At 46.9% G+C, this 23,902-nt stretch overlaps 1 long non-coding RNA gene across 3 annotated transcripts in view; it reads left to right on the forward strand.

Moving 5' to 3' along the window:
• LOC145525186 (uncharacterized) overlaps window positions 1-23,429 on the forward strand; it is a 40,654-nt gene extending 17,225 nt beyond the window's left edge. Inside the window, exons 2-4 of one of the 3 annotated variants that reach the window (XR_014068085.1) lie at window positions 4,634-4,745; window positions 8,916-9,139; window positions 22,745-23,429. This is a non-coding gene — a long non-coding RNA (uncharacterized LOC145525186). Of the gene's footprint in view, window positions 1-4,633; window positions 4,746-8,915; window positions 9,140-22,714 lie in introns of all 3 variants that reach the window. The other 2 variants (XR_014068086.1, XR_014068084.1) reach the window with 2 other exon arrangements.
• Window positions 23,430-23,902: the final 473 nt, after the last annotated feature.

Genomic DNA, 23,902 nt, shown 5'->3' on the forward strand with positions numbered 1-23,902 from the left:
TGCTACAGGTAGATAGGAGCCTGCCCCACACATCACAATTAGAGAAAAGTGCCCATGCACATCAAAACTAGAGTGGAACTCCCATATGGATCATATTGAAAGAGGAGGCCCCTGCTGCAGTTAGAGCTAATCCCCCCCGAATATAGCCATTAGACAGGAGCATACCCACACAGCACAATTAGACAGAAGCCACCCGCCACAAGTAGAGAGGAGCCCACCATGCTACAACTAAAGAGGACTCCCACTGCCACAACGAGAGTGTAGCCTCCTGCACATCGCAACTAGAAAAAGTGTCCCTTCTCATCACAACCAGAGGGGAGTCATCCCAATCACAATTTGAGAAGAAAGTTCTACAGCAACTAGAGAGGAGTTGTCCTCCCACAAGAAGGAGCCCCTCTGCCAAAACTAGAGAGGAGTCTGCAAATGAGAGCTAGAGAGTAGCCAATTCACCGCAAATAAAGAGTGGACACTCTCGGCAACTAGAATGGAGCCCCATGCGACAACTAGAGAGTATCCTCCCACACATTGCACTCAGACTGGGGCCAGCCAGCACATCGCTACTAGAGAATATATGCCCCACTTCAGCTCAAGAGGAGGCTCCACCACAACTCTAAAGGAACTTCAAGTCACTTGCTGCAACTCAAGAGGCACTGTGGGTTCCCTGCTGCAATTTGACAGGAGCCCTAGCCTGGAACAAGAAAAGGGGGGACAGGCCAAAATGATGGAGGGGAACCATGGCTGAAGCTGAAGTGGATTCCCCCAGCACAACTAGATAGGAGTCCCCCAGGATATCACAACTAGAGAGATGATTTCTGCCACAAATAAAGACAAGCTCCCTAAAGTAAGTTGAGTGAAGTCCACCACAACTCGACAGGGTCAAACAGCAGAACATCTTGGCAGCAAGTGATCTGGCTGGGAGCTCCTCTCCACTCTGGAGGCCTGGATACCCGGGTTGCGGGTTCTGTTGGGTTCTGTTGCCGGCAAGTGACATCAATTCCTTGTGTTCGTGCTAAGGTCCCTTCCCCAAAACTCTCCAAGGGAATCTCTGGGTTTCTGACTGCTCGACCACCCCCTTAGGCCATGTGCAGGCACAGTGACACACACACAGCCCACCCCACAGCCCTGGGGAGGCCTGGGTTCAGCCAGGGCCTGAGCTCCGAGGACCCCGCTGCTCTCAGACCAGACTCCTCCTTCTCATAAGTGATGTGGCCCTGGGCAAGCATATGCCCCTCAGGGTTTCCCCAGTCTCTCCATCTGCAGAGTGAGGGTCATTCTCCCATCTGCTTCCTAGGTCTGTCGGCCTACGAGCAGCTCCATGCCTTTCCACCTGGGGCCGATATCACGTGGAGCTTGTGCACTGAGACTTCAGAAAGAAAGATTCCATCCAGGGCTGACATAGCACAGAATGGGGCAGAACGAGGCCTGGATGCGCTGTGGTACCCAGGAAAAGGCACTCCCCCTCCTGACTGTTTTGAGACCCCGCATCCAAGTTGGAGGACCAAAAGGAAGACTCGAAGGTCTCCCTCTCTTATAGAAAAGAGTAGCCAACTTTCTGGTCCTCTGTTTCCATTGAGATTCTGTTCAAGTATCCCAGCTCAGCTTCTGCGGGTGGCTGAGCTTCTAATGGCTCCCTGCGTTCTTGTCTTTTACTCTCAAAAACTTCCATCCTGTTCCCCCTTTTGGGGTGGATGGGCGCTGTCATTGCTTGCAACTTCGCGATAGATTGAGGAAAAGTCTGGAAAATCTACTTCTTTCCTCCCTTTGGTTCCGTGTCTCTATCTGGCTGTGTCCCTCTCTTTTCCTTTCTAAATTCAGTCTGTGTCTTCCTCTTTCTCTCTCGTGTGTGGATGGATGGAGGCTATGAATGCACATGTATATGATCAGATGAGGGTTATGTTTTAGGGATAGGTTAGAGGGAGAGAACAAGTAGGCTTTAGGTTGGAGTTGGTCATGGGAGAAGGGTCAAGGGTGGTGGTGGTGTTTCTTGGAATCTGAGGGCTGTGCATTCTTAGTCTCTTTCCATATGAACCCCTTCTCAGATACACCACTTGCAAGGAGTCTCTCGTGTTCCATTTCCTATCATCTGGATTTGTGAATGCTTAGCTTTTCTGTTGGGAAGAGGTTCCTTTGGATGGAAACCCATTGGTGTACTTCATTTTCTTCTTTCCCTTACTTGAAGTGACCCATTTCTATCTCCATCCACCAAATGGAAAGGGGATTCTGATGTTAAGGAGGCTTTGACCTACGCTTCTTTCTAGCTATCTCATAACATCAGTCTTTAGGGTGAGGTTTTTCCCCGATATTGAGGTGGTCTGAGAAAAAACCAATAGCATTCTTCAGATGTAGCTGTCCGGTTTTCCCATGGACATTGATTGAAGAGGCTTTCTTGTTCCCATTTGGATATTCTCCCCGTCTGTGTCAGAGATGAGTTGACCATGGATGCTGGGGTTTGTTTCTGGACCCTCAACTTTATTCCATCGATCTGGATCTGTGTGTGTTGTTGTATTCCCAATAGCATACTGTCCTGCTGCTGCTGCTGCTACTGCTGCTGCTAAGTCACTTCAGCCATGTCTGACTCTGCGCAACCCCATGACCTGCAGCCTACCAGGCTCCTCCGTCCAGGGCATTTTCCAGGCAAGAGTACTGGAGTGGGTCGCCATTGCCTTCTCCGATACTCTCCTGAGGATCCTAGTTTTGTAGTTTAATTTCCTTTCACACAACCTTGGATTTCCATATCTGGGCTTTTTCATCGGATTGTATTGACAATTTAGGCTCTTTTCTGTTTCTGCACACCTTTTGGAATTCTTTGTTCGGTGCAAAAATGCATTGGCATTTTCGGAGGAATAGCATCGAAGCTATGGATTGCCTTGTGGGTTGTGACATAATTTTCCCAATCGGAATTCTTTCAAGCTATGAGCACAGCTTATCTTTCCAGTGATTTGTGTCAGCTTGATCTTCTTTCTTCTATCCCTTGCCGTTTGGTGAGAACAGGTCCTTCCTTCCCTTCTGGGTTACTTGGACTCGTGGGTATCACTTCAGTGAATGGCATTGTCAGTGGGGGTGATAATTCCCTTCTCATTGGAAGACTTTGCTGTGAGTATTAGAAATGCAAATGATTTCTCTTCCCCTTCCTCCCTGTCCATCTCTCAGGGCCACCGGGAAACACAGGCCTCATCCAGGGTCACACAGGACTGAGGGAGTGCGACTAGACTGTGGTTTTTCAGGCCCTCAGTGCTGGACATCATCTGGGATACTCTGTGTGTGTCTTCCTTGGTCTGGTGTCCCTTCAACCTTTCCCTAGTTTTCACAGGCTTGTTGTGTTGGTGTTCTTTGTCTGTTTGGAGACAAATCCTTGATAAACTTTGTGTTTGTACTTATTTGTCTCACGAAGTATGACCTGTCTTTTGCTTTCGTAATAAGGTCCTTACCACAGCAAATAGCTTTGATATTGCAAAGTCCACTGTATTCTCTGGGTTTTTTTGTGGACTGCCTTTTAGTTTTGTGTGTGAAGACTCAAAGCACGTGTCCAATTTCTGCTCATTGTTCTTCTAGATTTGTGACAAGTTTTCGTGGAAAATTTGTCTAGGGATAATTGGAAGTGAACTCGGTGTAAGGTGTCAAGTCTCCATCTCCATTCATGTCATCCCCTGCAGTTTCCAATTCCCTGTTCCTGAGTTGTTTTGGAGACCCTGTGGGAAGTTTGGTTGCATTTGAGGTTGAATGTCCACCTTGATTCGATTCACACTGTTCTGCCCTCAGGGACACTGTCAAGGGGGAGTGAGGAGCAGCCTGCACTTCCAGCAGTGACCACACGGTGGGGCGAGTGCAGCTCTCCCCTCTGGGAGCCCCAGGCCACAGGCATCCCAGTGAGGAGCCAGCTCTGTGCTCAGCTGAAAGGAGTTAGTCTCTCAGGAGCCTCTGAGCCCTTGCCTTTGGGTCACCCAGGGTGGACATTTACTGTGACAGAAAAAATTGCCCTGAATTCCATGGACGGAAGAGCCTGGCTGTGTAGAGTTCGTGAGTTGCCGTGAATCAGACACAACTGAGCACACAAAAATTCAAAATATTAAAACACTTTTTTTTCGGGGGGGGAGTTGGAAGAGGGTGTTGTGGGTTTTTGTGTCTCACATAATGGCTAGGGGAAATCTAGTTTAAACCGAAATTCACGTAGATGGGAAAGGTATAGCTCTCTGTCACCCTATTAAAAAGAAAATAACTATTAAGTTTTTCTGAAAGTTTATTTAGTAGCCTCCTTGAGCAGTTCATTATGAAACTTTTTTCTTTTTCTGTGAAATTGGCCTCATTAAAAAGTACAGTTTGCCGTTATTGGATAACTTTATTCATTGGTTTCTTAGGGAATCTTGGTAATATTTGAGTTTCCTGGCGAGTATGGTCACATGACAGGGCCCTGGTCAATTGGTGTGTTCCACCTCCCTGGCCACTGTGATTGGCTCCGGACTGGGGCAGTGCCCAATTGGGGCCAAGGGCCGGGCGTCACGTGGAACCAAGGGCAAGACGAGCTCTCCTCCTACTCGGGTAGGGGAAGGGGTGGGGCCAGTGGAGGTCAGGCTCCAGCAGTGGGAGGGGCGTGAGGTCCGCCTGGGGCAGTTGGTGACCTTCCTGCTCCCCTCAGGGCAGAGCCGCGGGCCTGAGAATGAGGGCGCTGCTGAGCCCAGGGCCTGAGATGGCCAGGTGCTGCTGTGGTCCCAGAGCTCCACCCGAGACCTGAGGGAAGCCGTCTGCCCGTGAGTCCTCTCCTGCTTGTCTGTCAGCTTGTTTGAACCAGGCTGGGTTTTCTGCCCAGCTGGCTAAGGGGAGTCCCTGGAAATGCAAGGGTGTGGATTTTGGCTGACTTCAGGGAAGACATGCCAGATGACACTGGGAGACTCCAGCTTAATCTGGATTCAGGGGATATCTCTTCGGGCCAGATAGTAATTGTAGGATAATCCTAATGAGTCTTCACAGGATGAAAAGAGTAACGTGCTAAGGTAGCAATCGATGTCCTCATTCGAGAGGATGAAGCTGGTGTTCAGAGAAGGGGGAACTTGGCAAGAGCAAGGAGGTGTGCACCCAGACAGAACGCCCAGATCCAGCCATTTGAGCTCAGGGAAGCCACTGGTGTGGCTTGTCCCTGTGGCGGGGGCTGAGGCACACAGCCCACCCTGATGCCTGTGGGGGCCTGACTTGGGAAGTGCCATCTCGTAGCTTTGAGACTCACAAAACCAAATTGCACTGGAGAGAGGAAGGACACGTCCCTTCATCCACCCCACCACCCGCTCCGGATTCCCACATACCCTGACCCCTTTCTCTTGATTTCGGAGCCATTTCCAGAGTCCCGCTCATGTGACCTCATTCGACGTCCACTGTGGACGAGCTGCTGTCTTCAGCTGCTACCACAGCAGCCAAGGGCTTTTGCTCCCGAGTACCTCCTTTCCTTTGGAACTTGGGGGCCCTCTACTCCCCACTTGCACACCACAGACCTTTGCTGAGGATTGTGGGGACCCTCACTCAGTTTGCAGCATGTTGTAGCCATCCCTGTCCTCTCAATAGCTCCCTTGAAACTCAGCTTCTTAGCTCCTTTGGAGCAGCGTGGCCCACCTGGCTGCAACGGAAGAGACACAGCTGACAGTGAAACCGTAGCTTAGATCTGACAGCCAGAAAGCTCTGTCAAAAGGGACCTCCCTCTTCACACCATAGAGGCTGTAGGAGCCGCCAGGCTTTCGGAACCAGTGCTGGGGCCAAAATGACTCCACAGCTGTTTTCCTTCCTGGGGAGGGTTCTGGCTCGAGTGGGGATGGCTCAAGTCTCCTGAGGTTCTGAAAGCCCACTGGATGCAGATTCACGGTACACAGAGAGGAGAAGGTGGAGTCCTGCCCTGGAGGTGGTCACAGCTCATGGATGAGCCAGGCAGGCAGGCAGGGCATGAGAACACCTGAGCTGCCTTCACGAGTGAATGGGGTAGGGGCAGAGGAAGAGAAGCCAGTCTGCTCCCACATGTGGTGCCCAGGGCAGGTTGTCCCCAGAGGAAACCCTTACGATGGTGAGGACTATCACTGCTGTTTCCAAAGGGGTTCCATTGGTGCGTGTCTTCCCCGGAGCAGTCAGGCCGTCTCTAAAGTACACTGGCCATGGGCATTGCCTCTCCTTGGAACTCCCCATGTGTTCTCTTTTGTATGGAACATTGATTTTCCAGAGGGGTTCTGGGCCACAAGGATGTTGGGTCATTTTCTAACCTTCTCTCATGAAGAACGCTTTCCTGGGTGTTGGGGTGGTTTGTTTTTCCAGCTCCCTTTCTTGGCTTCTTTTGGGAGCTGGTGCAACAAGAGGAGCTCAGCCTCTGCCTTCTGGCTGAGATGTCACCCTTCAAACAGCAATGCCTGCCTGGGGATTATGATGGCATCTGCCAAAAGGGCTTCGTTTGGCACATGGTATCTTGAAAGGACGTAGACCGTCCTTTCAGACATCAAAGGCTAGTTCAAAAGACATAAAAATGAGAATTCTCCAATGTAGTCTTACAGTACGTGGGGAGTCCGAGAAAAAAACTCCTTCAGTCATTTCACTGAGAGTCATTGATTGGGGACACCAAGAATATAGGAAGAAATACAGAAAGAAAAGATGAAATGGTGTTCAGGATCAGGGGGAGGGATGAACAGGGTGTGCTTGCCTTGAATACAGGCTTTGTTGGGTGGTGGGGCATAAAGATCGAAAAGGTCTGAAACTACAAAGTGGTGATGGTAACACAGTATCACCAGAGTTACACAACAGTGTTCCCAAATTGCAACAATGATGATAAAGTTTACTAATCCCAACTTAACCAACAAAAATACACGAAACCATAGAAAAAATAAAACATCACCAGAAAGGTGGAAACAAACCAAATGCAAAGAAGTTCAGGGGAAAGGAACTCCATGTCCCCTGGGGGCGGACTGAGTTGATGGCGTCCACGGTGAGCAGACAGGGATGGAAGCTGCAGAGCCGACCGCTGGCCTGGACGTGGTGTTTCCGGCAAGGGCTCTGGGTCTCTGTCCAGAGCGGGGGCCTGTTCTCCCTGCAGGGGTGGGGGAGTCATCGTGGGCGTCTGGGGGTTGCGCAGGAGCCAGGGCAGGCTCTCCCTGCCAAGGCGGTGAGTCCTCCTCTGCCTTGGGTTCTCCTGCCGAAGCCCGAGCAGGTGCAGGTGCACGTGGAGGTGGAGGTTCTCGCTGAGGGGGTGGGACATCAGTGCCTGGGGCTGCGGGTCCTGCAGACACAGAGATCCGATCTGCCCTGTGCGCTGGCCCATACTCAGCTGGCCTGGTGTCTCTGCGAGGGCATGTCTCAGTTCTCCATCTCCCCTCAGTGGATCCCTGGGTCCTGCACCTGGAGTCACCACCTCTGTAGGGACAGGTCTGGGAGGTGGAGCCTGGTACCTGTTGGAGGCCAGTGCTAGAGCTGGGAGAGAAGAAAAGTTTGCCCACAGGCCAGCCTTGGCATGTGCGTATCCCGGCATAGAAAGCTTCCAAGAGATTCCCAAAGAATACCCAGCGTCGGATGTCTTTTGGGACTGAGGTGTGCAAGATTGGTGGTGTGAGGCCAGCGCTTGCCCCAGGCCCAGCAGCAGCTTTCGGGGACTCGTCCCTGTGTAGCTCAGTACCCCCTCCCCACACACTCCCGTGCACCAGCCCCAGCGTCCTCACCTCTGTGCTCTGCCATGCTGGGCTCCAGGTCCTCCTGCTGTCTCAGAGGCCGGGGTTCTCAGGGCTCTGGGTCGGAGCCAGGTGTGCTGAGCTCCGTGGCAGCCTGAGACTGGGCCGCCGGGTGTATCCTGGCTGGTGTCTGGGCAGCAGGCCTTGCCCGCTTCTGCTTTGCCCCCGGTTGGGCTGAAGCCTCCGTGGGCACGCTCACCTGGAGCCTGCCCTCGGCCTCACTGGCAGGAGGGTGGTGCTCCGACCCCTCCCTCCGGGAAGTGGATGGGGTGTCCCCGTCCTCGGCCTCATCACGTGGGAAGCTCTGCAACGACAGTGACCGTCAGCCAGCCATGCTTGGAGTTTTCTGAGCTGGGCCTGGCCAGTGGAGCTGCTGCTTCTGCCCGCTCGAACTTCTGTTCCCAGAAGGGTCAGAGACGTGTGTCTGCTCAGATCCCCACCCGGGAGGAACGAGACCCACCTGAGGGCGTGAGGTCAGCCTGGGCGGCTGGCGCTGCTCGCACTCTCCCCATCCCGCCCAGCCTGCTCTCCCCTAGGGTGTGGACACAACTTGTCCACAGGCTTCTGACCCCACATCCACCTGGGCTTGCTTGAGGGAGAGACACCCCGAGAAACCCGCATCCACACACACAGGAAAGGACCCGGTGTTTCCAGGTGGCATGGGAGAGGTGGCCTGGCCCGGCCTGGGGCTCCCCGTGTTACCTTTCTGGTTCTCCGGGCAAAGGGCTAGAGGCCTCTCGGGGGGGCCCTGAGCCAGCGTCGACAGGGTTCCCACACACTCTGCCTGTGAACTCTCCTGAGGCCCCGGCCTCTGGACAGGGGCAAACAGCATAACATCTTTGCAGCAAGTGATCTGGCTGGGGCTCCTCTCCGCTCTGGTGGCATGGATACCTGTGTTCCAAGTCTGTTATGTTCTGTTGCCGGGAAGTGCAATCATTTCCTGAGGTTTGTGCTGAAGTCCCTTCCCCAAAGCTCCCCACGAAATTTCGTGGTTTCTGACTGCTGAACCACCCCCTTAGGCCATGTGCAGGCACAGTGACACCCACACAGCCCAACCCACAGCCGTGGGGAGGCCTGGTTGCATCCAGGGCCTGAGCTCGGAATACCCCGCTGCGCTCAGACCAGGCTCCTTCTTCTCATAAGTGATGTGGCCCTGGACAAGCATATTCCCCTCAGGGTTTCCCCAGTCTCTCCATTTGCAGAGTGTGGATCATTCTCCCATATGCCTCCTAGGTCTGTCAGCCTATGAGCACGTCCATGCCTTTCAACCTGAGGCTGATACCTCTCTGCGCTTGTGCACTGAGACTTCCGAAAGAAGAATTCAATATAGGGCCGACATACCACTGAATGGGGCAGAACGTGACCTGGATGTGTTTTGGACCTAGGAAAAGGCAGTCGTCTCCCCTTCCTGACTATTTCAAGATTCCACCACCCTCCGCACAGTGGGAGATCTTGAGGTAAGATTCAGACCTCTCCCCTCTAATATACAACAACCTTCGTCACTCTCCTGTTCCATTGATATTCTGGCTCAAGTGTCCCACCTCGGTCTCTAGGGGAGATGGAGACTTCCCCTATGATGCCTCCCAGCCTTCTCTCTTTTACTCTCATCCCCTTGGGTCATTTCCCCCCTTGCAGTGTGAATGGGCCTCTCATTGTTTCAAATCTTGAGATTGATTCATGCAAATTCTGTGAAATCTCATTTTCTCTCTCCTTTTTCAGTCTCTCTCTCTAGATGTGTCTGTTTCTTAACCTTTCTAAATTCACGCTATCAATTTTCCCTCTCTCTCTGTCTGTTCTGTGTATGCATGCCTATGAATATATGTATGCATGTCTATTGTTAACCTATGGTTAAGCTTTAGGATTTAGTTTTCAGTGATATAAAGGATTGGGGTTGGAGTTGCTGTGAGGGGAAGGGATGGGGTGATGCTGTTGTTTCTGGTTCACTGAGTGGTGTGAGTTCTTAGTCTGTTTTTCATATGAACCCCTCCTCATAGACACCACTTGCAAATAGTCCCTCATGTTCAGTTTGCTACCTGTTTTATTTGTGAATGCTTAGCTTTTTCATTGCAAAACTGTTCAATTGCATGGAAGCCCTGGGTTTTCTTTGGTTTCCTGTTTCCCTTACTTGAAGAGACCCATTTTTGCTTCCCACACCAAATGTTAAGGAGCCTAAGGCACATGCTTATTTCAAGGAGTTTCAAACCTCCCTTGTTGCTCATCCGGTAAAGAATCCGCCTGCAAGGCGGGAGACCTGGGTTCGATTCCTGGGTTGGGAAATCCCCTGGAGAAGGGAAAAGCTACCCACTCCAGTATTCTGGCCTGGAGAATCCAATGGCCTGTATAGTCCATGGGGTTGCAAAGAGTCAGATACAACTGAGCGACTTTCACTTTCACTCATAACTTCTAGCTTTGGGTTGACGTGTTTCATTGATTTTGAGGTGCTATGAGAACAAAAGCCAACGTGATTCCTCAGATGCAGCCACCCAGTTTTGCCATGGCCCTTTCTTGAAGAGGCTTTTGTGTTCCCATTTGCATATTCTCCCCTCCTTAGTAGTAGGTGAATTGACCATAGAAGCTTGGGTTTATTTCTTGGACTCTCAACTCTATTGTATGGATCTGGATCTGTGTGTATGTTTGTGTACCCAACACCATACTGTCCAGATGATCCTGGTGTTGCAGTCTAGTTGGCTATCAGGCATCCTGGTAGGCCCATATCAGACCTTCTTTCCTTAGACTGTACAGATAATATAGGCTCCTTTGTGTTTCTATACCCATTTTGGAGTTCCTTGGTTTAGTGCCCTGAGAACATCCCTTGGTGATTTGAGAGGAATAGCACGGACCCTCTGGATTGCCTTCGGGGATGTGACATCATTTTACCAATAGGAATCCTTCCAATCCATGAGCTCAGCTTATTTTCCATCGGATCATGTGGATATCATCTTCTTTAATCCATCTCTTGCAGTTTTCTGAGACCAGGTCCTTCTCTCCTGGATTAGATGGATCCTGGGTATTTCCTCCCAGTGTATGTTATTGTCAATGGGGTTGATACTTACCTTCTCATTCTAAGAGATTGCGGTGAACATTGGAAATGCAAATGATTTTCCTCCCTTCCTCCCTATCCATCTCTCTGAGCCACGAGTTAGAACAGGCCTAGTCAGGGTCACACGGGGCTCAGGGAGTGCAGCTAGACCGTGTTTCTCAGGCCCTCAGTGTTGGGCATCATTTGGTATACTCTCCATTGTCCTTCCTTGGTCTGGTGTCCCTTCAGACCTTTCCCTAGTTTTAATAACCTTGCTTGTGTTCTTTGTCTCTTTGGAGACACATCCTTTATCAGCTGTGTGTTTGCAAGTATTTGTCTACCAGTGTGTGACGTGTCCTTTGCTTTTTTTCATAAGGTCTTTACCAGAGCGGAGACCTTTGATTTTGCACAGTCCACAGTATTGCCTTTCTGTGCATTGCCTTTCTGTATTGTGGGTGAAGATTCAAAGCTCATGTCTAGCCTCTGCTCGATTTTCTGCTGGATTTGTGAGATGTTTGGCATGGAAAATATGTCTCAGAAAAGTTTGAAACGAATTTGGTGTAAGGTGTCAAGTTTCCATCCTCATTCATGTCATCCCCTCTGATTTTCAATTCATTGCTCCTGAACTCTTTTGGAGACCTTGTGGGAAGTTTGCTTGCCTTTCAGTTTGAATTTCTGCTCTTTAATAGATTCACCCAGTTCTGCCAGCAGGGACACGTTAAAGGGGGAGTGAGGGGCAGCCTGCACTCCCAGCACTGACCACACTGTGGGGTGAGTGTTGCTCTCCCCTCTGGGAGCCACAGGCCACAGGCATCCCAGTGAATAGCCAGCTCTGTTCGCAGCTGAAAGGAGTTAGTCTCTCAGGAGCCTCTGTGAGGTTGCCTTTGGGTCACCCAGGGTGGGAGTTTACAGTGACAGGAACCATTGAACTGCAAGTGAAGTAAGAACCCATATGACATCCGCCACTGCTCTTAAAGAGATGCACCTGAGGCTCCTTGAAGGTCCTGCACAGAGAGCTCTTTAGTGGACATGCTGGAGAATCTGTTCCCTCGTGGGCTGCCCAGGACAGGCTCTCACCAGTCCAGACATGGACCATGGTGATGACCGGCCCTGCTGTCTCCAAAGGGTTTTCATTGGTGCATATCCTCATCTGAGCAGTCAGGCCATGTGCACTGCCTCTCCTTGCAACTTCTAGGCCAGGGCTCCTAGGCTAGAACTCTCAGGTCTAACTTGTAGGACTAGGCTACACTGGCCAAGTGCATGCCTGTCCTCACAACTTCACAGCTTTCTTCTCTTCTTTACTGCACATTGATTTTCAAGAGTGTGTTTGGACCACAAGGATGTTGGGTCTTTCTCTAGCCTTGTCTCATGAAGTTGAGACAACCTCATTGTTTCTGGTTGTTGGTGTGCTCTCTTTTGCCCATTCTCTTTCCTGGCTTCTTTTTGTGGTTTTGTTTGTGCCTGAGGAAGAGCTCAGCATTTCTCTTCTGGCTGAGACATCACACAACAGTAATGCCTACCTGGAGATTAGTTGCCAAAAGGGCCTCGTTTTGCAGATGACATCTTGAAATCACCTGCACTTCCCTTTCTGATACACAAAGGCTGCCGTAAAGGAAATAAAAAACAGAAGTCCCAAGTCTAGTCTTAAAATATGTGGGTTGTCTAATGAAACCGCCTTTTCTATGATTTCATTGATAGGCATTAACTGGAGACATCCAGAATATGGGAAGACACTGAGATATGAGAGAATTAAAGGTTGTCAGGGGCAAGGGAGGAACAGGGGGTGCTTGAGGTGAATACAGGATTTGCAGGGGGTGAGGGAGGGTTGGTCGTGGAGAATGAAAGGGTCCCAAACTAGAAAGTGGTGATGGTTGCAGAGGATTGTGAAAGTCCTTAATGCTCCAGAAATGTACCACCTAACATCAATTTTATTGATTAAAAATTTAAGGAAAAAAATACACAAATCTGTGACAAACAAAATATAAATCAAGAAAATAAAATACAGAAAAACTGAATGAAAAGAAGCTCAGGGCAAGCGAATTCAATCTCCACTGGGTAGAGAGCGAGTTGATGGCATCCACGGGGGGCAGAGAGGGATGGAGGATGCAAAGCCAAACCCTCCCCTGGACACGGTGTTTCCAGAAATGGAAATTTGCAAAGGGCTCTGGGTCTCTGTCGAGAGGAGGGGCCTGTTCTCCTTGCAGAGGTGGTTCAGTCATTGTGGGCATCTGGGTCTTGGGCAGAAGCCAGGGCAGGCTCTCGCTTCAGAGGTGTTGTCTTATACCCTGATTCAGGTTCTCCTGCCAAAATCCCAGCACGGGCAGGCATAACCGAACATGTAGGTGGAGGTGGAGGTGGAGGTTCTCCCCTGGGGATTGGAGCATTGCTGCCTGGGCCTGGGGGTCCTGCTTGCACAGAGATCTGATCTTCCCAGTGTGCTGGCCAATACCCAGTTGGCTTGGTGTCTATGAGAAGGCATGTCTCAGGTCTCGATCTCCCCTCAGTGGATCCCTGAGTCATGGACATGTAGCAACCACCTCTGTAGGGACAGGTCTGGGAAGTGGAGCCTGGTTGAACCTGGGAGCTGGTGCTGGAGCTGTGAGAGAATAAAAGGTTACCCACAGGCCTGCCTTTGCCCTTTGCCTCTCTGGAGACAATTCTACCCTGAGCTTTTGAGACAATTCTCAGTTTAGGAAGTCATAATAGGATGTCATCCTGACTGCAGTCCACCAAGCGGATGGTCTGAGGCCAGCCGTTGCTCCAGGCTCAGCACAAGCTTTTGAGGACTCCTCCTCTGTAGCTCAGGACCCCTTCCCCACATACTCACATGCACCAGCACCTACTCACTTCTGTGCTCACTGTGCTAGGCTCCTGGTCCTCCTACTGCCTCAGAGGCAGAGGTTCTCAGTGCTCTGGTCAGAATCGGGTGTGCTGAGCTCCGTGGCAGCCTGAGACTGGGCCGCCGGGTGTGCCTTGGGTGGTGAGTGGGCAGCAGGCCTTCCCCGCTTCCTCTTCATTCCCATTTGGGCTGAACCCTCTGTGGGCTCGCTCACCTGGAGGCTGCATTGGTCCTCAAGGGCGGGGGGTGGTGCCCCGACCCCCCCCCTCGGGGAGGTGGATGGGGTGTCCCTCTCATTGGCCATATCCAGTGGGAAGCTCTGCAATGACAGTGACCATCAGCCAGCCCTGCTTGGAGTTTTCCGAGCTGGGCCTGGTCAGTATGGCTGTTGCTTCTGCCAACTCAAACTTTTGCTCCCAGAATGAACAGAGACGTGTGTCTGCTCAGATATCTACCCTGGAGAATGGAGACCCACCTGAGGGTGTGAGGTCAGCCTGGGTGGCTGGTGTTGCCTGCACTGTCCTCATCCCACCCAGCCTGCTCTCCCCTGGGATGTGGACACAACCGGCCCACAGGCTTCTGACCCCACATCCGCCTCGGCTTGCTTGAGGCAGACACACGCCAAGAAACCCCCATCCACACACACAGGGAAAGGACACACTGTTTCCAGGTGGGATGGGAGAGGTGTCCTGCCCCAGCCTGGGGCTCCCCGTGTTACCTTTCTGTTCCTTTGGGCAAAGGGTCAGAGGCCTCTTGGGGGAGCCAGCGTTGACTGCGTTCACACATACTCTGCCTGTGAGCTCTCCTGAGGACCCGGCCTCTGGGCAGGGGCAAACAGCAGAACATCTTGGCAGCAAGTGATCTGGCTGGGGGCTCCTCTCCACTCTGGAGGCCTGAATACCCGGGTTCCGGGTTTTGTTGAGTTCTGTGCCGGGAAATGACATCATTTCCTGGGGTACATTGCCGAGGTCACTTACATAAAGCTCCCCAAGGGAACCTCTGTTCAACCACTCCTTTGGCCATGTGCAGGCACACGAACACCCACACAACCCACCTCACAACATTAGGGAGGCCTGGGTGTAGCCATTGCCTGAGCTCTGAAGACACAGCTGCTTTCAGACCAGGCTCCTTCTTCTCATAAGTCATGTGGCCCTGGACAAGCCATGTACCCCTCAGTGTTTCCCCAGTCTCTCAATCTGCAGAGTGGGAGTCATTCTCCCATCTACTGCCTAGGTCTCTTGGCCTACGAACAGCTGCAGTGCCTGTTCAACCCATGGACTGATATCACGTGGAGCTCATGCCCTGAGACTTCACAGAGGAAGGATTTAACACAGCGCTGACATAGCACAGAATGGGGCAGAAACAGACCTCGATTGTGCTCTGGGACCTAGGAAAAGGCACTCCCCTTCCTGCCTATTTCGAGACCCTCCACTGGGAAGATTGACAGTAAGATTAAGACATTACATTCTCTCGTACCTTCCTCATCCCCCTGTCCCATTGAGATTCTGCTTCAACTGTCCCTTCTCTGCCTCTAGTGGATACGGAGGCTGCCCCTAAAATGGCTGCCAGCTGTAAGGCGAGTGCAGAAAAAAAAAAGAGCAAGCAAGGCAGTCAGGCAAGAAAGAAAAAAAAAAAAGAAATTTATTAGAGGGAAAAGAGAGGTTGACCACCTCTTAAGGAGAACCAGCGTTCTCCCTTTCTGACGGATCTCTGAAGGAATGGTCACATAGCCAGTGGTCTGGAATCTGGTGGTCTCACAGCTTTGAGAAGACAGGCGCCAGTGAGATAACAGGATGCTATTTCGGCAATTTGATCATTCTCACAGATCACTGTGATTTATTCTTTGTCTGTGAGGTCAGCATAATGAACCGTCTTATTAATGAGCCCCCATGTGGGCCCTATCATTCCAGCCATTTGATTTAGGATAAGGGCTGAAGATCAGTCTTCTATAACTGCTTCCTGTGGGACAGGGGTGTCATGGGGGTAAGATAAGAAAAGGCTGCAATGCAGGTCATGGGGATCTGTGTGTGGTGGAAGTTCTTGATAACCTGAGTAGTTAGAAGTAACTCATGGATGGTTCAATTGGTGAAGGCTTAAAAGTGGTTCTGAAGAAATTTTGAAAAAAAGATGCATTCAGCAAAAACAAGACTGGGAGCTGACTGTGGTTCAGATCATGAACTCCTTATTGCCAAATTCAGACTTAAATTGAAGAAAGTGGGGAAAAGCACTAGACCATTCAGGTATGACCTAAGTCAAATCCCTTATTATTATACAGTGGAAGTGAGAAATATATTTAAGGGACTGGATCTGATAGACATAGTGCCTGATGAAGTAAGGACAGAAGTTTGTGACATTGTACAGGAGACAGGGATCAAGATCATCCCCAAGAAAAAGAAATGCAAAAAAGCAAAATGGCTGTCTGAGGAGGCCTTACCAATAGCTGTGAAAAGAGAAGTGAAAAGCAAAGGAGAAAAGGAAAGATATACCCATTTGAATACAGAGTTCCAAGGAATAGCAAGGAGAGAAAAGAAAGCCTTCCTCAGAGATCAATGCAAAGAAATAGAGGAAAACAACAGAATGGGAAAGACTAGAGATCTCTTCAAGAAAATTAGAGATACCAAGGGAATATTTCATGCAAAGATGGGCTCAATAAAGGACAGAAATTGTATGGACCTAACAGAAGCAGAAGATATTAAGACGAGGTGGCAAGAGTGCACAGAAGAACTATACAAAAAGACCTTCATGACCCAGATAATCACGATGGTGTGATCAATCACCTAGAGCCAGATATTCTGGAATGTGAAGTCAAGTGGGTCTTAGAGAGCATCACTACGAACAAAGCCACTGGAGGTGATGGGATTCCAGTTGAGCTGTTTCAAATCCTTAAATATGATGCTGTGAAAGTGATGCACTCAATATGCCAGCAAATCTGGAAAACGCAGCAGTAGCCACAGGACTGAAAAAGGTCAGTTTTCATTCCAATCCCAAAGAAAGGCAATGCCAAAGAATGCTCAAACTATCACACAATTGCACTCATCTCACACGCTAGTAAAGTAATGCTCAAAATTCTCCAAGCCAGTCTTCAGCAATATGTGAACCATGAACTTCCAGATGTTTCAGCTGGTTTTAGAAAAGGCAGAGGAACCAGAGATCAAATTGCTTACATTCCTGGATCACTGAAAAACCAAGAGAGTTCCAGAAAAACATCTATTTCTGCTTTGTTGACTATACCAAAGCCTTTGACTGTGCAGATCACAATAAACTGTGGAAAATTCTTCAAGAGATGGGAATACCAGACCACCTGACCTGCCTCTTGAGAAACCTGTATGCACGTCAGGAAGCAACAGTTAGAACATGGAACAACAGACTGGTTCCAAATAAGAAAAGGAGTATGCAAATGCTGTATATTGTCACCCTACTTATTTAACTTATATGCAAAATACATCATGAGAAATGCCAGGCTGGATGAAGCACAAGCTGGAATCAAGTTTGCCTGGAGAAACATCAACAACCTCAGATATGCAATTGACACCACCCTTATAGCAGAAAGTGAAGAAGAACTAAAGAGCTTCTTGATGAAAGTGAAAGAGGAGAGTGAAGAAGTTGGCTTAAAGCTCAACATTCAGAAAACTAAGATCATGACATCCGGTCCCAACACTTCATGGCAAACAGATGGGGAAATAGTGGAAACAGTAGCTGATTTTATTTTGGGGGGCTCCAAAATCACTGCAGATGGTGACTGTAGCTATGAAACTAAAAGACACTTACTCCTTGGAAGGAAAGTTATGACCAACATAGACAGCATATTAAAAACAGAGACATTACTTTGTGAACAAAGGTCCATCTCGTCAAGGCTATGGTTTTTCCAGTAGGTATGTATGGATGTGAGAGTTGGACTATAAAGAAAGCTGAGCACTGACGAATTGATGCCTTTGAACTGTGGTGTTGGAGAAGACTCTTGAGAGTCCCTTGGACTGCAAGGAGAATCAACCCATCCATCCTAAAGGAAATCGGTCCTGGGTATACTTTAGCAGGACTGTTGCTGAAGCTGAAACTCCAATACTTTGGCCACCTGATGCAAAGAGCTCATTTGGAAAGATGAGTCATTTCCTTGATGTTGGAAAAGATTGAAGTCGGGAGAGGAAGGGGACGGCAGAGGATGAGATGTTTGGATGGCATCACCCACTCAATGGACATGAGTTTGGGTAAACTCTGGGAGTTGGTGATGGGCAGGGAGGCCTGGCGTGCTGTGGTTCATGGGGTCACAAAGAGTCGAACACGACCAAGTGACTGAACTGAACTTAAAGTTAGAATAATGGTAAGTAGAAGGAGAGGGCCTAGAAAAGGTATCCAATTCCAATTACTTAACCAGTTTTCCCATGAATTACTGGTGTGTTGGCGTCCCCTCTTTCTTGCTGCTTCCTTTACACTGCCTGATTTATTGGCGTACAATCAACAGGCTTCCTCCAAAAATAGGCATAGCCCTCCTTTGTCTGCTATGAGGAAGTCTAATCCCCTTTTGTTTTGGAGGACCATGGTTATCAGGGAATCTAGCTGGTTTCGGACAGTGATAAGGCTGTTAGCTGTTTCTTCTAGGCTGTCAGTGAGGTCTTAAGAAAGGCTTTGATAGTAATTTAAAAGAGGTTGTGAGTCCAGCAGTCCCTCTCCCAATCCCAGTGGCTATTCCTAAACTTATTAACAGAGGAATGAATTGAATTGCCCATCTGGGTCAGTTACGAGTTAGTGGGATAAGAAGGGTTTGAGTGTTAGGAGCAATAGACGTATCTGGGGCCAGATATACCAGGGTGCATGTTCCTGTCCAGTTAGTAGGAAGACATAAATAAGTAGTGGTTCCACAAAAGAAAAATATTCCAGGAGTAAGAAGACAACAGCTGAAATCAATAGCAAATAGGAGCAGATTACCTGCCCCCTCCTAGGAGGAAAATACTAAGAGGGGCCCCTGGTGAAACATCCAGGGCATACCCACTCACGGTCTAGACACTGAGTGGGGCTCGATTGAAAGATACAGAGGAATTCCCACCCAGTCGAAAGATGCTGGGTGAGGGGGCTGGCTGAAAGATGCCAGGAGAATTGCCCACGCAATGGAAAGGTACTGGGTAGGGGGGCTTGACTGGGGAAAAAAAATCAACGAATACCCGGGGCTCGGCTGAAAGATGCCGAGGTAGCTCCGTTGTAGGGGACTGAATGGTCTTGGCTGAGTGGTCAAGTAAGAGGCTGATCTGACACTTTTCCTCAATGTGACTGCCATTATAGAATATGACAGGATAAAAGTGAGGAAAATACATGAGAGCTTTGCTCTGAAGAAAAGGGACAAGACTCCTCCCGGCCAGTTTCGGTTTTGTCCAATGACTGAGAAATTTACGGGAGTGGTGGAGGCCTACTCCTCATACTGTTCAATGCTCCCATAGGAAACTCACTCATTAACTAAAATACCGGCTCGTCTTCGGGTCGCACATGAGAACTGGCCATTCAGCCGTCTGAGCAGCCACAGTGTTCCTTGATTGCCGGAGGCAGAATCCAAGACATGTAAAATGAGGTGAAATGACTCTGGGGTGACTCTTGGAGGAGTTAAGCTCACAAGCAGCACATGGGCCCACTACATAAGTTCACTAGTGATTTTTATCCCTGAAAAATTCAGATTAAAATGGGAAATAGAATCTCTCAAAAACAGAAACAAACGGGTGTCAGAATGTCAGCCTCTGACTAACACTCTAGCTAGCTTCATGTACAATACATATGGAGCTTATACTTGCAAGTACCTCGTTAATTGGAGAAATTATACTAAAAGGGATCTCAACCTAAAATGGCCAAATTGGGGCTCTTTTGATATTCTAAAATTGATATTTTTTGATGCACAGTTAAAAAACGCTGGCTGTGCTTTGACTGGTATCTAGAAGCTTGTAAAACAGAAACTGGTAGAGTCACTTCTTTGCAGAAAATCAACAAGAAGTTGCTTGAAACTATCAGAACTAAAAAAGCTGCTAGCACTGACTCTGCCAGTTCACAGGTATAGTGGAACTGGGAAGTCACGTTTGGCATTTATGCCATTTGGTTTTTGCTTTTTGGGGCACTCTTGCCACTTGGCTTTTGATTTCTGGCCATCTCTTTTGCTTTTTGTTTCATTTGGAGTGTGACTCCTGGCTGGTGAAGTTCTGGTTCAGTCTGGTTTGTTGGTTTGGTTTGAGTGCACAGATATCTGGTACAAACTGTTGAAGCTAATATGTCAATTGCTCACTCTAAGGTTCTACACCCCACCTGGGAACCGCTTGGGGAAAGTTTTTAAGTGACTGGTCAATCTATAGCTGTGATCTGATTCCAAGAAAAATGGCCTAAAAATATTAGATCTTTATTGGAATAGGATAGGAAAATGGACTGAAGTTCCCTTACTTCCAGGACTTCCTCCTGTAATCAACAGCCAGGGGCTGATCAAACTGAGACCCCTACTTCCCCAGAGGGACAATCCCTCTGGGACCAATCTGCCCTTGTTATCAGAGCCAAGTTGGGCACTATCTGGTCTAAATTTCAGCTATAAAACTATGGTAACAAAAAAATACAATTTTTGACAATGTGGTCACAATATTTAGACTCCAGAGGAAGCTTGAAGAAAAAATTATCTCTTTAAGAGCTCTTGCCCTGAGGAAATAACTCCTCTTATACATCTAGACCATATCTAATTCCTGAAACCAAAAGGAACATAAAGGAGGAAAAAGCCTTTTAAAATCTTACTCCACCCATTTTTTTATTCATAACCAAGTTTGGAAAACAAAGCTATAGGATCTCTTGTGTCTATTTGGATGTATGTATGTCTCAGTGCGTGTCTTTGCTTTTTTTTTTGATAATATTGGTGATTGCTGAGATCAGTTTGTAAATGAGCTCTAATTTAACTGACCCTAAAAAAAAAAGTAAACGCTTACAAATGAATAATTCTAAATACAAGACATATTAACCTAAATGAATTTCAGGTTCATGTGAAATGGGAAATATGCAATGTTAAATACCTGATATTAATGTTTATTTGTTGATCTAAATAATGTAAACATGTCTAAGAGTACTTAATATTAAGCAGAATATTTCCATTGTACCTAGGTTTAATATAAGTTAAATATTATTTTATCTGTTACAAGTATGTCAGCAAGGAAAAGATCTCGAGTGAAAAGGTTTCTAAACAATGTAGATGAGATATGAGCCTTTATATAGACACTATTAAAAATAATTATGCTCTTTAGGAAAATGTGTCTAAAATAGTCTCTCCAGATTGGGGTACCTTGAACTTCTAAGGGTTGTGCTAAACTAAGTGTTGGAAGTCTATTGAATAGCTAAGTTATTTCCAAGTAAAATAAGATTTTGAAACATTTACTACTAAACACTAATTACCTCTTACAGAGAAACTAAAGAGATTTCAGATTAACATAAACATAAATGATGTTTGGTGCCATTCTAAAATGTTCTCTAAGAAAACAAAGGTTTTAAAAATTATCACTGGTATTTATTTATCTATAAAATGCTAATATAATAGTCAGTTCTTGGTTGCTTAAGGGAAGTTGGAAGTGTGTTTTCAGTAAAGAAGGTATGAGGAATAGAATTGCATTTGTGAAGGGAAACGGAAGTAAGTCTGACTTACAGGTGACGTTTTAGGATGGAAGAACACAGTAATGGGTACAGAAAGTGATAAGGTTTGTGAAAAGTGAATCATGAGGAAAGAGTTATATATATATATATATATATATATATATATATATATATACAACTGAGTTATATATATATATAACTTAACTATATATATATATATATATATATATATATATGGTTAAGACTAAGTTTAAAATAAAGTTAACTAAGTTTACCTTTTAAGTAAAGTAAGCTGGTGCAAACACCTGAATTTATCTTTTTCTCTCTGTTAAGAGGACACCTTTTCTTCAGATAAAGAACTGCCTTTGACAATAGATTTAAGTTTCTATATCTCTTAAATGATCCATTCTGAAACTCTTTTTTGTGACTTTGGCTAGCTGAACAGAACTGTTTCATAATGACCTGTAGTCCTATCTGACTGAGTTGTTCTAAACCTCTTTGCTATTTGTTGACAAAGCTTCTTAAATCATTCTAATGAAGAAGATGTCCAGCCTAACTTTGGGATGTTTCAGAGAGCCCCTGAAGCATCCCAAGGAGAGATGTTACACTAATTAGGTTCGTTTTGTATACAGAATTACATGGGAATAATAAGTCTCAGGTTATGTTGTATGGTAATATGTTACTAATATAGATCTCCTAGAAACTGTATGGAGTTCCTAAAGTTTTGATATGTTTGGGTAAAATGTTATCAGGCATAATTCTGTTACTATCTCAAAATATTGTCATAGCACTAACCAAATTTCACAAAAATGCTTCCTCTTCAAGATTTATAAAAAGAACTTTTAGATAAATACCAGTTTCTGAACTGAGGAAAGATTCTAATGAAAAATCTGCTGACTTCACAAAGGTTAACAAAAGAACTGAATGAACTGGTGAATATGCTTATCACTTTTATGGTTTCTAGTTTTCCAGGTTTAAGAAAAACCTTCCCCTCAAACTAATTATGATGGTAATTTGGTAAAATTATATTTTATAAACAAATTGAAACATTTACCTTTTCTCTCTATCTGAACCCTCCAGAGATTGGGAACTCTTAGTTTCCAGTAATTTTATCAGATAAGTTAGGAAGATGATTTCACTAACAGATACAGAAATCTGAAGGAACTTGAAGGAATCTGAGACCTTGAGAGAGGAGGAATTCATGTAGAATCTGTTAGGCAAAATCTGTGATAAACGTTTGGCATGACTTTCCTAGCCCTGAAAGGTTTTATTTTAAAAGTTCAGCCTGAGACTTTTATAGTCTCAGCAAAGCAAAAACATCTATGATCAATTATGGTTATCCAAATCATCAGGCAAAGTTCATTGCGACCAGACCTATATTACAAACAAGTTTTAATTTGGCTATATTTGGTAAAAATGATGGTGATTTTAGGGAGAAAAAGATGTTTCAATGAATGTTAAGTCCCACTTTGTTAATGGAGGTCTGTATCTACTAAGACTCATTTCCTGGATAGTTCTTTGTAGGGTATATTAATGTTAAATTTAATTGCATTATTAAAGGACACTCTAGGGTTGTTTCTGAAGTTTATTTTAGTAATCTGTCTTTGGATGAAGATCAGATGCCTCAGGCATGACCTGCAACCAAGACTGAAAGAAGACATAATTTAAGGAACTTTCCAACCTGGATGGATGGACCTTTCTATCAGGTACTCTTAACTAGCTCATGCCCAGTGAAACTGAAGGAAAATTGACTCTTGGGTTAACTCCCACTTCCAAAGGCCCCTAAGCTGGACTGGTCTATAGAGAGGCCTGCTGACCTCAAACGCACCATAAAACAATGCTCAGACAGAGGAAACTGCACTACACTAGGATGAGAAGAGGAGGATAGCAGAAATAGACAGCGTGCCCAAGATGCTGATCTGAGTTTTATGATCATTTATCATGTTTTCTTGATTCGTTGGACTTATGACTACCAATCAAATCTTTTCTATCATGGACACGATTCTATGCTAGTTTAAAACTCAATCCAATTGTCTGATTGTGGCCAATTACCTATGTCTAGTACTTCTGGGTTTCCTTGGTGGATTTCTGTTCTCTAGGGACATGCACTAGGAAATTTATTTTAGCTGAGTGTTCAGTCTTGCCCTATCTTCATGATATTACAGATGGGATTCCCTCACCTGGCCAATTAATAATACCTGCTCTGGGGATGCTGGCCATAGATTTAAGTTTTATCTTAGGGTCATTTTAACTCAATCAGAGTGATGAGCTAAGTCTCAAATAAAAAAAAATTAACCTCTCATCTGTGAAAAGGACAATTCCCACAATTGTGGGGTGGATCTATATGGTTAACACCAGGCTATGGTCATTTAAATTTAAAAGCTCCTCTATGTTGGGAAGGGTCAAATCATACTAAAAATCATCAACTTGGTGATTATGAGACAAGGCTGGGTGCTTTATGATCTATGTCTCTTATTACCCTTAGAGAGACTGATTGGTATGGGACTCGGTGGATTTGTGGCACTAATTTATGGCCTTCACATCTACAGAGTTGGATACGAAGGTGTGGCCTGGGATTCCCATGAATTTTAGGTCATGCATGTTAATGAATTAGAGAGAACCCTAACCAATCTACCATTGGTATGATCCCAGTGGGTCAAAGATCTGTATTCTATTGGTATGACAATTTAGCAGCTTGTGTGTATGTGTGTGTGTGTGTGTGTGTGTGTGTGTGTGTGCGCCTTCAATGGGGCTGGAGGATGTAATTGGCCA

The sequence above is a fragment of the Giraffa tippelskirchi genome, chromosome 11, assembly GCF_054371585.1.
Source record: "Giraffa tippelskirchi isolate mGirTip1 chromosome 11, T2T-mGirTip1v1.2.pri, whole genome shotgun sequence".
Taxonomy (NCBI): domain Eukaryota; kingdom Metazoa; phylum Chordata; class Mammalia; order Artiodactyla; family Giraffidae; genus Giraffa; species Giraffa tippelskirchi.